Source organism: Lagenorhynchus albirostris, chromosome 10 (assembly GCF_949774975.1).
Source record: "Lagenorhynchus albirostris chromosome 10, mLagAlb1.1, whole genome shotgun sequence".
In the NCBI taxonomy this organism is placed as follows: Eukaryota; Metazoa; Chordata; class Mammalia; order Artiodactyla; family Delphinidae; genus Lagenorhynchus; species Lagenorhynchus albirostris.
In genome coordinates this window covers 44,224,346-44,239,977 of record NC_083104.1, presented here as the reverse complement: position 1 = coordinate 44,239,977, position 15,632 = coordinate 44,224,346, and the positions used below count along the sequence as shown (strand labels likewise).

Here is a 15,632-nt window from a genome sequence, read left to right as displayed (position 1 = left end):
GAAAACAATAAAGGAACAATTGACGTTTTTTCTAACTCAATTGTTAAAGTACAAATTTTTATCAGTGGATAATAAATTAAAACCTTCCTTAACACCAGAAAACCTTTCTGCTCTATATGAATTTACCCTGTAGAGCAGTGGTTCCATTATTCCTTAAGAGTCTTAATAAATTCACCATATTGGATCCCCCTTGTTGGAATGAAAGATCCCAAAGTCATGAAAAAAACAGATATAAAAAGGTGGGGCCCACAGAATTTCTAAGATGCAAGTATTAATCAGCAAAATGTCACTTAGGCAGGTATCCCTAGAAGCGGACCCTGAAACAGAAATTCAAAGGCACACAATTTATTGAAGGAAAGTCTTGGGAGAAGGGGAATGGAGGGAGCAGGATGGGGCAAGGAAGAAGCTAAGCTTGGGTGTCGTCCCCACTGGAGACAAGCCTCAGCCTGATCCCCTGGGTTGTTCTGGAGGATGAAGTGCAGCATAACTTTGGTCCCACTTTAAAGCCAGCAGCTGGCCTTTTGTACCCCCATATCAGTCAGTCATGGGCTGCCTCTCGAGGTGAAATGTGTAACCTCAGGTTCAGCCAAGGGCAATCCTCTGGAGAAGGAAACAAATTATGAGCCCTTAGCAGCCAACACTCACAGCAGGCAGAAGCTGGGCACACCAGCAGGTAAAGGGCATCTGGTGGGAGCCTAACTCCAACTGTGGGCAGGATTTGAGTGTTCTTCCCTGGAAGTTCCCCAGCCCCAAGCAAAATCAGAGGATAAAGACGGGGACCACCCAACTCCATATGCCAGAAGCATTCAGATATCCAACCCTGCCAGGACACTAAGTGACACCTGTTTTAGCCCTAGTCTTTGCCTTTCCCTCCCTTCCTAGGGCCCCCAATCCTTCTGCATTCCTGTAACCCCCCGGCCCTCTCTACCATCTCAATCTTGGCTTAGGGCCTCTTGGCTACCAGTCCACCCTGAGGCGGGCACTCTGTCTCACTGAGTCCTCATCCCTGCTGTGATTTGGTCTGAGAGACCATAGGAGCCTTTAGGCTTAGGAAAGACATACAACACTGGAGCCTGAAGGACCTTCAGAGACTCATGCAGTCCGCATGCAGGCCACAGGGTCTGTGGTGGGGAAGGACCTTGCCACGTGACTGGTCTAGTCTCTTACCACAGAGCCCAAAAGTTTTACAAGCACCAACCGGCTCAGATGTCCACTCTCAGTCCAGGTACCTTTGGTTAGAGTCTTAAGGTACATAGGGCAGTCTCTTCTAGGCAGGGACTGTGGGTAGAGCAGGCAATGAACATACATTCATCTGACCCAAAGACAGCCTATCCACTGGCTGGTCAAGAACCAATCAGATTTTCTTCCTCAAGGATGCAAAATGAGATGCACAGAGATTATGGTTAGCAAGGATCAGTACCCTCACCGCCTAAAAAACGATCACGGTGTAGAGAGAAGCCAGTGGAGGTCACGTAGGATTTCAACAATATCTACAAGTCAGGTACTTTCATAGGTTAAGAGATCTTCACACAAGGACACTGACAATTATGGAGGCAAACGTGAAAATTCATGCAAGCTTCTGTTGCTTTTTCTTGTCTACACTGCAGAAAACACAGTCCTTGCCCCCCCACACACACACCAAGACTGGCATTTTGGTAAGGTTTTATTTTTTTTATTTTTTTATTTTTTTTGCCACACCATGCAGCTTGCGGGATCTTAGTTCCCGCACCAGGGATCGAACCTGGGCCCACGGCAGTGGAAGCACGAAGTCCTAACCACTAGACTGCCAGGGAAGTCCCTTGGTAAGGTATTTTAAATTCTGCTACTTCCAAATGACAAGCAGTTTCTCAATTTCAAAAATCTAGCCTGCTGTGAACTGAGTTAGGAAAGGTAGAATTTGTCTAAGGAGCTCGATAGTTTTATGCATTTTGCCATGGAGATTATAACCACTGCAGCGTGGGGACAGGGGCTGGCTTGGGGGGAAAATGAGTGCTCATTGAGCATTCTGTTCAGGCAACTGCCCATTATCCAGGGGGTGGATGATCCAGTTTGGGGCTTTTTCATGCTTCTGGCTTCTCCTCCCTGCTACTGTCTGCCCTTTGGCCACATTACAGATCAAATTAGAATGTCTTTGAGAAGATAGAAGGTGAAGGGACAGGTAGAATTCAAATTGGTCAGTCTTGCAGCTTGTTCGCGGTTCTAATGCATAAGATCAAAACCAAAGGCTAACGTGGGGTTTTGGATTATCAGTGGATGATACTGAACCTATAACAGACCTCCCCTCCATTCCTAAAGAAACTGGAGTCTGACGAGGATTCACTATACTTCACATGGACGTCAGGGCTCAGTACACAGAATCCCAAACACAAGCATCTTAAAAGTTTAGAGCTGGAAGGGGCCTTAGATATGATCCAGCCTTGGAAAACTGAGGCTCTGAGATCTGAAGCGAAGTGTCCAAAGTCACACCATAAGATGATTGCCGGTGGCTAGTGGACAACGTGAGAGGAGAACTGAAACCAGCTAACTCAAAAATTACATATCTGTGGCTGGTTGATACGTGACATATTAATTAAATGTGCTCTTTTTTGATGCCCTGTGGCTTCTTGTTGGGACTCTCCACCAACCGGGAACTAAAATCAAAAACATCCATTGAGGCATAGATGCCTCCAGCACTGGGAATAGAACCCCTGACCCTAAAGAGGATGTGGGGGTGATCTGGTGGCTGTCCCCTTCCTCCCTCACTGCTCCACGTGCCTCCCTCCTGAAGCCGTGTGCTTGGTCAAAGAGGACAACCTTCCCAGAAGGAAGAGAACCCTTTTCCAATCAAGGGTATATGAGCAAGCGCTCCCCTGCTAGGACCTCCAAACATGAACACAGCTCTGAGACTGAGACTGGACAGACCCCAAAGGGGTGTCAGGGGGAAAAAACCAGGTTTTCCTTCTGCCTGACTGGAGGAGGGCAGAGTTTAAAGATCAAGAATGAGAAGCCATGTGTTTCACTGCCCACACACACATCGTCATCATCATCATGACCATCATCACCATCACCATCATCCTCAGAGAGAGGAGAAATAGAAGAGGGTTCTTCATGAGGTTTAGGGAGAGCTGAGAGAGAAGAGGAAGGCCTTTTGCTTCTCTTCTGGAGGTTTCCCAAGGTGGCACTCTCACCCAGGTACCTTGCTGGAGCCAGCAGGGTGTAAGGGAGCTGGTACAGAGGAGAGGAGGGAGGCAGGCAGCACGTTCGCCAGCCGTGGTGTGGTGGGGAGGCTCCCATGGTCCCAAATCCCCCCGTGGAAAGAGCCAGCATGCTGCCTTAGAAGCTGCCAGGTAAACGAGATAATTCACACAGATACACACCAAAAGGGAGCACAATTTATGTGTTGAGGGTCAAAGGTAGGCATGACTGATTTGGTTCTAAGCGAGTTTTTGGAGACCAGATCACCCACAGGCCACACTCAGAGTATGAATTACATGAGCAACATGCCTCAGCAAGGCTGTCAGTATCCTGTCCACCTGTATGGGGGAGCACCCCACCCTCCACGCAGCACCCAAAGCAGGGCAGAAGGAGGTGGCTGCTACCTACTAACCCACAGCAGGTCACCACAGATCATCACTCACTGCCTGCTCCTAAAGCCCAGCAGTTTAGTAGAACCAGGAGAGGCACAAAATACCACCGTGTCATTCTGGGACCAAATTGTAAATTGTAGATCCTGAGTTGACCCTAGAAATGAACTGGATGAAGTTTTCTGCTGTTCAGGGGAACTGGAACTTATTCCAGGGAGGGAAAGAAAAGGAACTCCCTTGCTGTACTTGGTGTCTGGAGGGCTGTTGTTTTTTTTTTCCCCACTTTTTTTTTTTGGATCTTTGAATTTTATTATTTTTTTATACAGCAGGTTCTTATTAGTCATCAGTTTTATACACATCAGTGTATACATGTCAATCCCAATAGCCCAACTCATCACACCACCACCACCACCTCCCCACCGCTTTCCCCGCTTGGTGTCCATACGTTTGTTCTCTACGTCTGTGTCTTAATTTCTGCCCTGCAAACTGGTTCATCTGTGCCATTTTTCTAGGTTCCACATATACGCGTTAATATACGATATTTGTTTTTCTCCTTCTGACTTACTTCACTCTGTATGACAGTCTCCAGATCCAGCCACATCGCAACAAATGACCCAACTTCGTTCCTTTTTATGGCTGAGTAATATTCCATTGTATATAGGTACCAAAATTTCTTTATCCATTCATCTGTCAGTGGACCTTTAGGTTGCTTCCACGACCTGGCTATTGTAAATAGAGCTGCAATGAACACTGTGGTACATGACTCTTTTTGAATTATGGTTTTCTCTGGGTATATGCTCAGTACTGAGATTGTGGGTGATATGGTAATTCCATTTTTAGTTTTTTAAGGAACCTCCATACTGTTCTCCATAGTGGCTGTATCAATTTACATTCCCACCAACAGTGCAAGAGGGTTCCCTTTTCTCCACACCCTCTCCAGCATTTGTTGTTTGTAGATTTTCTGATGATGCCCATTCTAACTGGTGTGAGGTGATACCTCATTGTAGTTTTGATTTGAATTTCTCTAATAATTAGTGATGTTGAGCAGCTTTTCATGCGTTTCTTGGCCATCTGTATGTCTTCTTTGGAGAAATGTCTATTTAGGTCTTCTGCCCATTTTTGGATTGGGTTTTTTTTTTTTTAATTGAGCTGCATCAGCTATTTTTATATATTGGAGATTAATCCTTTGTCCATTGATTCGTTTGCAAATATTTTATCCCATTCTGAGGGTTGTCTTTTCGTTTTGTTTATGGTTTCCTTGCTGTGCAAAAGCTTTTAAGTTTCATTAGGTCCCATCTGTTTAGATTTGTTTTTATTTCCATTACTCTAGGAGGTAGATCAAAAAAGATCTTGCTGTGATTTATATCAAAGAGTGTTCTTCCTATGTTTTCCTCCAAGAGTCTTATAGTGTCCAGTCTTACATTTAGGTCTCTAATCCATTTTGAGTTTATTTTTATGTACGGTGTTAGGGAGTGTTCTAATTTCATTCTTTTACCTGTAGCTGTCCAGTTTTCCCAGCACCACTTACTGAAGAGACTGTCTTTTCTCCATTGTATATCCTTGCTTCCTTTCTCATAGATTAGCTGACCATAGGTGCATGGGTTTATCTCTGGGCTTTCTATCTTGTTCCATTGATCTATATTTCTGTTTTTGTGCCAGTACCATATTGTCTTGATTACTGTAGCTTTGTAGTATAGTCTGAAGTCAGGGGGTCTGATTCCTCCAGCTCTGCTTTTTCCCCTCAAGATTGCTTGGGCTATTCGGGGTCTTTTGTGTCTCCATAAAAATTTTAAGATTTTTTCTTCTAGTTCTGAAAAAAAATGTCATTGGTAATTTGATAGGGATTGCATTGAATCTGTAGATTGCTTTGGGTAGTATAGTCATTTTCATAATATTGATTCTTCCAATCCAAGAACATGGTATATCTCTCAATCTGTTGGTATCATCTTTCATTTCTTTCATCAGTGTCTTATAGTTTTCTGCATACAGGTCTTTTGTCTCCCTAAGTAGGTTTTTTCCTAGGTATTTTATTCTTTTTGTTGCAATGGTAAGTGGGAGTGCTTCCTTAATTTCTCTTTCATATTTTTCATCATTAGTGTATAGGAATGCAAGAGATTTCTGTGCATTAATTTTGTATCCTGCAACTTTACCAAATTCATCGATTAGCTCTAGTAGTTTTCCGGTGGCATCTTTACGATTCTCTATGTATAGTATCATGTAATCTGCAAACAATGACAGTTTTACTTCTTCTTTTCCAATTTGTATTGCTTCTATTTCTTTTGCTTCTCTGACTGCCCTGGCTAGGACTTCCAAAACTCTGTTGAATAATAGTGGTGAGAGTGGACATCCTTGTTGTGTTCCTGATCTTAGAGGAAATGCTTTCAGTTTTTCACCATTGAGAATGATGTTTGCTGTGGGTTTGTCGTATATGGCCTTTATTATGTTGAGGTAGGTTCCCTCTATGCTTACTTTCTGGAGAGTTTTTATCATAAATTGGTGTTGAATTTTGTCAAAAGCTCTTTCTGCAGCTATTGAGATGGTCATATGGTTTTTCTTCTTCAATTTGTTAATATGGTTATCACATTGATTGATTTGTGTATATTGAAGAATCCTTGCATCCCTGGGATAAAATCCCACTTGATCATGGTGTATGATCCTTTTAATGTGTTGTTGGATTCTGTTTGCTACTATTTTGTTGAGGATTTTTGCATCTATATTCATCAGTGATACTGGTCTGTAATTTTCTTTTTTCGTCGTATCTTTACCTGGTTTTGGTATCAGGATGATGGTGGCTTCATAGAATGAGCTGGGGAGTATTCCTTCCTCTGCAATTTTTTGGAAGAGTTTGAGAAGGATGGATGTTAGCTCTTCTCTAAATGTTTGATAAAATTCACCTGTAAAGCCATCTTGTCCTGGACTTTTGTTTGTTGGAAGATATTTTATCACATTTTCAATTTCAGTGCTTGTGATTGGTCTGTTCATATTTTCTATTTCTTCCTGGTTCAGTCTTGAAAGGTTATATCTTTCTAAGAATTTGTCCATTTCTTCCAGGTTGTCCACTTTATTGGCATAGAGTTGCTTGTAGTAGTCTCTTAGGATGCTTTGTATTTCTGCGGTGTCTGTTGTAACTTCTCCTTTTTCATTTCTAATTTTATTGATATGAGTCCTCTCCCTCTTTTTCTTAATGAGTCTGGCTAATGGTTTATCAATTTTGTTTGTCTTCTCAAAGAATCAGCTTTTACTTTTATTCATCTTTGCTATTGTTTATTTTGTTTCTATTTCATTTATTTCTGCTTTGATCTTTATGATTTCTTTCTTTCTGCTAACTTTGGGTTTTGTTTGTTCTTCTTTCTCTAGTTCCTTTAGGGGTAAGGTTAGATTGTTTATTTGAGATTTTTCTTGTTTCTTGAGGTAGGCTTGTATAGCTATAAACTTCCCTCTTAGAACGGCTTTTGCTGCATCCCATAGGTTTTGGATCGTCGTGTTTTCATTCTCATTTGTCTCTAGGGTTTTTTTTTTTATTTCTTCTTTGATTTCTTCAGTGATCTCTTGGCTATTTAGTAACGTACTGTTTAGCCTCCATGTGTTTGTGTTTTTTACGGTTTTTTCCCTGTAATTCATTTCTAATCTCATAGCATTGTGGTCAGAAAAGATGCTTGATATGATTTCAATTTGCTTAAATTTACTGAGGCTTGATTTGTGACGCAAGATATGATCTATCCTGGAGAATGTTCTGTGTGCACTTGAGAAGAAAGTGTAATCTGCTGTTTCTGGATGGAATGTCCTATAAATATCAATTAAATCTACCTGGTCTATTGTGTCATTTAAAGCTTCTGTTTCCTTATTTATTTTCATTTTGGATGATATGTCCATTGGTGTAAGTGAGGTGTTAAAGTCCCCCACTGTTACTGTGTTACTGTTGATGGCCTCTTTTATAGCTGTTAGCAGTTGCCTTATGTATTGAGGTGCTCCTATGTTGGGTGCATATATATTTATAATGGTTATATGTTCTTGGATTGATCCCTTGATCATTATGTAGTGTCCTTCCTTGTCTCTTGTAACATTCTTTACTTTAAAGTGTATTTTATCTGACACGAGTATTGTTACTCCAGCTTTCTTTTGATTTCCATTTGCATGGAATATCTTTTTCCATCCCCTCACTTTCAGTCTGTATGTGTCTCTAGGTCTGAAGTGGGTCTCCTGTAGACAGAATATATATGGGTCTTGTTTTTGTATCCATTCAGCAAGCCTGTGTCTTTTGGTCAGAGCATTTAATCCATTCACGTTTAAGGTAATTATCAATACGTATGCTCCTATGACCATTTTCTTAATTGTTTTGAGTTTGTTTTTGTAGGTCCTTTTCTTCTCTTGCATTTCCTGCTTAAAGAAGTTCCTTTAGCATTTGCTGTAGAGCTGGTTTGGTGGTGCTGAATTCTCTTAGGTTTTGCTTGTCTGTAAAGCTTTTGATTTCTCCATCAAATCTGAATGAGATCCTTGCCAGGTAGAGTAATCTTGGTTGTAGGTTCTTCCCTTTCATCACTTTAAGTATATCGTGCCACTCCCTTCTGGCTTGTAGAGTTTCTGCTGAGAAATCAGCTGTTAACCTTATGGGAGTTCCCTTGGATGTTATTTGTTGTTTTTCCCTTGCTGCTTTCAATAATTTTTCTTTGTCTTTAATTTTTGCCAATTTGATTACTATGTGTCTCAGTGTGTTTCTCCTTGGGTTTATCCTGTGTGGGACTCTCTGCACTTCCTGGACTTGGGTGGCTATTTCTTTTCCCATGTTAGGGAATTTTTCAACTATAATCTCTTCAAATATTTTCTTGCATCCATTCTCTCTCTCTTCTCCTTCTGGGACCCCTATAATGAGAATGTTGTTGCGTTTAATGTTGTCCCAGAGGTCTCTTAGGCTGTCTTCATTTCTTTTCATTCTTTTTTCTTTATTCTGTTCAGCAGCAGTGAATTCCACCATTTTGTCTTCTGAGTCACTTTTCTGTTCTTCTGCCTCAGTTATTCTGTTATTGATTCCTTCTAGTGTAGTTTTCATTTCAGTTATTGTATTGTTCATCTCTGTTTGTTCTTTAATTCTTCTAGGTCTTTGTTAAACATTTCTGGCATCTTCTCGATCTTTGCCTCCATTCTTTTTCCGAGGTCCTGGATCATCTTCACTATCATCATTCTGAATTCTTTTTCTGGAAGGTTGCCTATCTCCACTTTATTTAGTTGTTTTTGTGGGGTTTCATCTTGCTCGTTCATCTGGTACATAGCCCTTTGCCTTTTCATCTTGTCTATCTTTCTGTGAATTGGGTTTTTGTTCCACAGGCTGCAGGACTGTAGTTCTTCTTGCTCCCGGAGGGCTGTTTTGACTGTGAAATTCCCTATCCAAAACATTCGTGGTTGAAGGCATGGCTGTCCTTTGTCTCCTGAAAGCAACGTGAGAGCATTTGGCCTCAAACTGTGGCTGATAAGACAGTTGGAACTACCCACTAGGCCTGCAAGGACAAACTGGTGAAAGGTATCAGCAACCAGTGAGCAGCTATAATGCCCCACACTGCAGTCAGTGCCTGCAGCTTTCTCAGCACCCTTCTTGGAAAGTCTCCACACAGAGGAAGTGTTAGAAAAACAGGTAGTATGTACCAGCATGGGCACTCACATCAGGTCACTGAGACGCCAAAGCCCTTTCCTCCTATGCCAGGTGCCTCCCAGCACGGTTAATCAGAGAAGCTGAGAACCATCCTCAACCTCCAGCCTCACCCCTCCCTCCTGATATCCCCTCCCCAGGTGCTGTAAGAGTAGGACGGTCAGCAGCTGCGCACACTAATGCAGCCCTGTCTGGGAACAGAGAACCCAAGGAGGATGCAGCGGTGGCCTCTGGAGGGGTCAGCGACTTGTCCAATTGAAAGCCTACCCTCCCTTTGAACCAGGCACAATCCCCCCGAGGGGCTGGGTTGTGTCTTTCCCTTGGCAAATCACACCAGCCCTTTGGGAGGGAGACTTGCTGAATGTGGCAGTGTTGACACAGCAGTCACTGGACATGTCCCGGGAAAGCAGGCCCCAGCATGTGAGATGAATTTTCTCTGAACCGTGTGGTTTCCAACGTGTCAGAAAACAAACTTGGAGAAGTCTGTCTGGTTTGTGTGCCTATACAGACCCCCCTTCCAGAGCTGAAAATGCAGTTGGCCATAGCCTCTTCTTGCTTTAAAACAAATAAATAAAGTCGGTCCTTGAGTCTGGTTCTTTGAAACATGAGGCGTGGACAATGGGGTCTCTTTCAAGTAGCAGCCCCAGTGGCCACGTGACCAGGCCTGCGTGCCCAAGGAGGCCAGTGGAGGCTGCCTCTGCTCTGGGCACTGGGGTCATTTCAGCTGAGCTGCTGGCCCTCCCCTCGGCCTGCCTGCCTCCAGGCCCTTGGCTACTCCTCTTCCACCCAAACATCTGAGTTCCTGTTCCCAAAATAGCTGTGCAGAGGAAACCACCAGGACTCAGGGCCTCTGCAGTGAGTGAATTCTCGTACCGGCAGGGATGCAGGGAATAGGCAGGGCCTGGGTGGAGGGGGCAGGGGGAGTGACTGCCTGTCACTCCTGCAATTCACTAGTCAGGGCTCCAGTTCACCAGCTGGGGAGATGCCAGGAGGCCCGTCAACACCCACTCCCCTCGCTCCTCCCACTGGAACTTCTGTTTTTCCCATACGAGCAAGGCGAGGCAGCAGCCCAAGACAAACTCGTTTCATTGCTTTCCCACCCTGCAGGAAAGGCACTCAAGTGTGTCTGACCTTCACATGAACTGCCAGGAACTCCTCCTTTCTCTCCAGGGACTGTGGCTAGCTGGGCACATGCAAAGGGAAGCATTCTAGCTGCTCCCCGCCTCCCACCTTCCCAGGAAATGATGCCAAAGAGGCCCCCTTTGTTTGTGGCAAAAGAGAGGGGTCTCTGCTCCTCCCTGGCTGGTAGCAAGGAGGAGGGGCTGGCCTTGAGTCAGAGTCCTGGGAGGGGTTCAGCCTCAGCGCCCTGGGCGCTAGAACTCCGGCAAGGGGGCCACTCCTCTCCCTTCCATTAACATAATGAGGAGAGAGTGTCACCCAATTCTCTAAGCCAGGCGTTCTCAGCCCCAGCTGCACATGGAGATCACCTGGGGGTCTCTCAATAACCCCTTACACAAGCCGCCCCCTGACCAAGGAAGTGAGACTCTCTGGGAGGTGGGACCAGGAGCTGGTATTTTCTAAAACTCCCCAGGTGGTTCCACTGTGCAGCCACGTTTGAGAACCACCGATTTCACAGTCCTTCTCAAACTCTAATACCTATGAACCACCCGGGAGCTTGTTAAAAATCTAAGTCCCTGTGACCACCTAGAGGGGTGGGATAGGGAGGGTGGGAGGGAGAGAGACGCAAGAGGGAAGAGATATGGGAACATATGTATATGTATAACTGATTCACTTTGTTATAAAGCAGAAACTAACACACCATTATAAAGCAATTATACTCCAATAAAGATGTTAAAAAAAAATAAAAATCTAAGTCCCAGTTCAGCAGATGAGAGCAGGGCCTGAAGTTCTGGAGGTTGAACAAGGGATGCTGCCACTGCTGGTCCATGGAACATACCTCACACACTTCGAGTAGCCAAGCTTTAGGAGACCTTAAGAGTCTCTAATAACACCCTGTACTTCTCCCTGGCTAATCTGATAGGAGCAATGAGGAGAGAAGATGAGGGAGTCAGACTTCTAGGGCTGGAAGGGACTGCTAGGCTAGAAGCCATGTCCATGCATCTGGAAAATCTCTTCAACGGAGGAGAGGTCTGACAGTGGAACTAGCACTGAATTCAGGGTGGAGTGAAATATAAAGGTAAACCTTAACCTTCAAAGCTGGGATGCAAGAAATGGCACTGTAAGGGGTTACCTCCGACAAGCCAGCTCCACACCTGAGGCTAATGGTGGCAACACCCATCTTAACGCTGACACAACAGAGTGACATAAAGCCCCATTTGGGGTTGTCCAGAAACATCTGGCTGAACAGGGTGATGGGATCCCAGTGGGTTAAGCAATGAGAGGGATAAGGCGTTTACTTGTCTCGGGGGGTTCCCAGTATCTCAAATAGGGCTGACATGCTCAGCCTACAGTAGGGAAAGCTTTTCTGCTGCTTATAACTTTTTCTGTTTCAGTCATCGCCTTAGAGAATAAGAGTAGCATCAGAACCTCATCATAACAGGTTTCTCAAAGTTATACAGGCACAGCATCCAAAGTCTTTGAGCCACAATTGCCAAGCATTCCCTACTTCAACTCTTAAGTCAGAAGGGCTGGAACAAAAAGCATCGACACAGGCAGGATTTGGGACACACTACTCTCCCCAAAGCTCTTTAACATTGGTAAGATGGGGGGAACAAAAGGACCTATCTCATTGGATTACTGTGAAAATTAAATGAGGCAGTATATGTAGGGCACATAGCACAACACCTGGTACATAGTAAATGCTCAATAAATGCTAGTTGCTATCATAGTTATAATAATAGTAATTACTATTAAAATAATAATATTCCTCTCATAGGATGTGAAAACACCTAGCATAATGCTTAGCACAGAGTAGATGTTCAATAGACACTAGAGCTAAGCAACAGCTAGGTTAAGTTTTCCTTCTCTGCCTCCCACTTTTTTAGGGTAAATCAGCCTTTAGTTGGTTTCCATCTACCCCTCAGTCAGGTTTCTTGGCCTCAGCCCTAAACATGCTCCCGAATCCCCATCCGACAGCACAGAGAAGGTTTAGAATGCAAATTCCCCTGGGATAAGTGCAGCCAGAAGACCTGCCTGCTTTCCTGAGAAGAGGCCTTCCTGGTGGGAAGTAAGAGCAAAGGGTAGGGCTTGGGAAAGGAGCGCTTATTTAGAGACCCCGTAAGGGAAGGGCTCAGGACCCGGTGCCGCGCAGATGCTACTCAGTCATGGCCAGCATCCCTCCCCGCTTGACGAGGAGGAGTCATCCACACCTAAGATGAAATACATGCTTTGGCACCAGGTACCCTTGGCACACATCCACGTGCTAGGAGAATGGCTTTAAAAATCATTTCTTCACCACTGCAAGTTTCTGCCTCTGTTGGAAAATACATCTCTCTCTCTCTTAGGACTCAGAGCAGTAAGTCTGGACGGACTTACAGCAGGCTCACAGTGCCCCCTTGAATTTAAATAGACGAAGACTCCGAGGGACAGGCTGGGGCTAAGGAGGAGCCATGCCCTGGAATGTGACAGCATATGTTCCCTCGCGGAATTCTACTTCCTGATAACCCTGTGCTGGAGGATCTGCTCTCTGCCAACCTCGGTCTCCATCTAGCTCAAGACGTTCTGGGGTGGGAAGTGGCAGAGCAGGCCCTCTGGAGCCCACAGAACCTGGGAGGAAGGAGGCCTTCTGACAGGCGGTCCACGTGGCCTTGGTTGTTAGAAGGGGGTTGACGCTGAGCACAGTGTGGGTTTGTCTCCCCGGCCCCGTGGACTCAGGTCTGTCCCGGAGGAGAGAGCACTAACAGGGGACATGGGAAGGCCTGCGGTGTGAAGAATGTGAGGCTCTGGGGAGAGAGTGTAGCCCAGCTCTGCCTCTCCTCTGCCTTCTGTGAGCCAGAGTGGAGAGACGCCTTCCTCTCCTCCACGGAGCACTTTGTCATGCGGAGGTCTCTAGCATTTTCTTTGGCCGGGCTGGCAGCTCCTGGTGTGGAGTGGAACCACAACCTGCCAGAGGTCATGACATCCGGTAGGCATGGCAGTGCCCAGGACAGGCTGCAGTGCCTAGTGAGAGGGAAGGATGGAGGTGCCCATGCTCCCAAGTCCAAGCTCATACTGCTTGCCACACGACAGGCCAATCAATCGAGAGAGTCTGGGGGGCAAGGAATAGCAACTTTACTTAGAAAGCCAGCAGACCAAGAAGCTCGTGGACTAGTGTCCCAAAGAACCATCTTGCCTGGGTTTGGGTGCTAGGTTTTTTTAATCGAACAAAGATGGGGAGGTGAGGACGTAAAGTAAAAAGGCAATAAGTCATTGCAAATATTTCCTGGTTCTGGCTCGAAACAGGCAATGCTCTAGGCCAAAGGGCAGCAAAAGAGGCAGGGGAGGACTTCCCTGGTGGCGCAGTGGTTAAGAATCTGCCTGCCAATGCAGGGAACACAGGTTCAAGCCCTGGTCCAGGAAGATCCCACATGCTGCGGAGTAACTAAGCCCGTGAGCCACAACTACTGAGCCTGCGCTCTAGAGCGCACGAGCCACAACTACTGAAGTCCGTGCGCCTAGAGCCCGTGCTCCGCAACGAGAGAAGCTACCGCAATAAGAAGCCCGCACACTGCAACCAAAAATAGCCCCCACTCACCACAACTAGAGAAAGCCTGCATGCAGCAACGAAGACCCAATGCAGCCAAAAATAAATATATATAAAATAAATAAATTTTAAAAATATATATTTAAAAAAGAGGTGGCGGAGCCGGGGACACCACGTGGTGGCCAAGTGGGCTTGGGCTTGAGCTCCCAGAGGGTTCCTAGGAACCGTGTACGGGAGGAGTCGCCAGGAACTGAAGCCCTGTATTGGCTGGTGGGGGGTGATTACTGTCTACATCATTTAAGTTTTCACCCAAGCCTGGGAGGGCCCGAGGAATGCTGGGACATTTGTCAATTTACCAATATCATTGAGATGAAACCTGTTTTATGCACATGGCCTTAAGCACTCACCCCTTTCCTCTCTCTCTTTTCTTTGCCTATCTGGGTTTTTGTCTGCCTCTGCCTTCCCTCCTTCCCCCCATCTCCACGTCTGTCTCTCTCTGTCTCTGTCTTATTCACCCCTTCTCCCATTCCCCACACAACGCTTGACCCATGACAAGCATTCAACAAATATTTTTTTAACTTCGTATTATAGACAAAGTCCAACAGACACAAAAGTAGCAGAATAATTTCCGGAACCTTTGTGTGCCCATCACCCATCTTCAACAATCTTGGAAGTCCCCTCCCACTGCTCCCCCCACATTATCTGGAAGCAGGCTCAGACACTGAATTACTTCACTCATAAATATTTCAGAAGATGTCTCTAAATGATAAGGACTCTGTAAAAACCATAACTATGATCCCAGTAACACACTCAAAAATGATCAAACATCAAGTTAATATTATCAAACATCAAGTCAGTATTCCAGTTTCTCCAACTGTCTGATTTTTTTTCACAGTTTCTCAATTCAAATCACCTAAATACAATCCACTAATGTGTTCTGTTAATAAGTGTCCTAAGTCTGCCAAGTCCCTCTTAAGCTGTAGCCAACAGATATTTCAACTGATCACGTCTCTTTCTGTTTCTCTGTGACTCCATTTTTCTATCTCCCCTGTATCTACATCTATCTTCCTGTTCCCCACTTTGGTTTCTGTCTGTCTCCGGCTGTCTGTTTCTATCTAACTTTATTTCTCTATGAATATTTTTCTCTCTCTGTGCCTTTATCTGTAACTTACTCTCTCTCTGCCTCCTTCCCAAGCCCTGTCTTTGTGTCTCACACACACACACACACACACACACACACACACACACACACACACACACGCCCAGGAGAGTCAGTAAGGAGGCACTACACACACCTTTGACTGAAAGTGTATGAAGAGTTGGGTCCCTGACTGAAAGGTTAGTGCAGCTTTACCGAGGCACCTCCTGCTTTTTTGTGCTAAGCCCGGTCCACTGGCTCTCTTGAGACCCTCTGCTTACTGAGCGCCCCTCGATGATCTACATGTAGGAGACAGCTGGGACCACAACTGAATAACCAACATGAAGGCTGAGGAGTGCTGCACAGATGTCCGTGGCATTTGTTACTTTATCTGCTGCTCCAAATAAAATTTAAAAAGCTGTAGAATGCTCGATGACCAAGCGCTATTTTACACCAATCATAGGGACGGTGCTCGGTTTTTAAAGAAATCTTTTACAAAGTCTTAAATTATTTGTTAGAGCTGGAGGCAACCAACCCAGAGTGTTTCCATTTTTTTCAGCAGTGGAATTCTTTTTGGAATAAAATCTTACATAAAACCCAGATATATAAAGGGGATAAAAACAGAACATGGGGGGGCTTCCCTGGTGG

At 45.0% G+C, this 15,632-nt stretch overlaps 1 long non-coding RNA gene across 1 annotated transcript in view; it reads right to left on the bottom strand.

The window, feature by feature from the left end:
• Positions 1-348: 348 nt before the first annotated feature.
• Positions 349-15,632, bottom strand: part of LOC132527113 (uncharacterized) — a 110,180-nt gene continuing 94,896 nt past the window's right edge. Inside the window, exon 3 of the long non-coding RNA XR_009542858.1 lies at positions 349-575. This is a non-coding gene — a long non-coding RNA (uncharacterized LOC132527113). The remainder of the gene's footprint in view (positions 576-15,632) is intronic.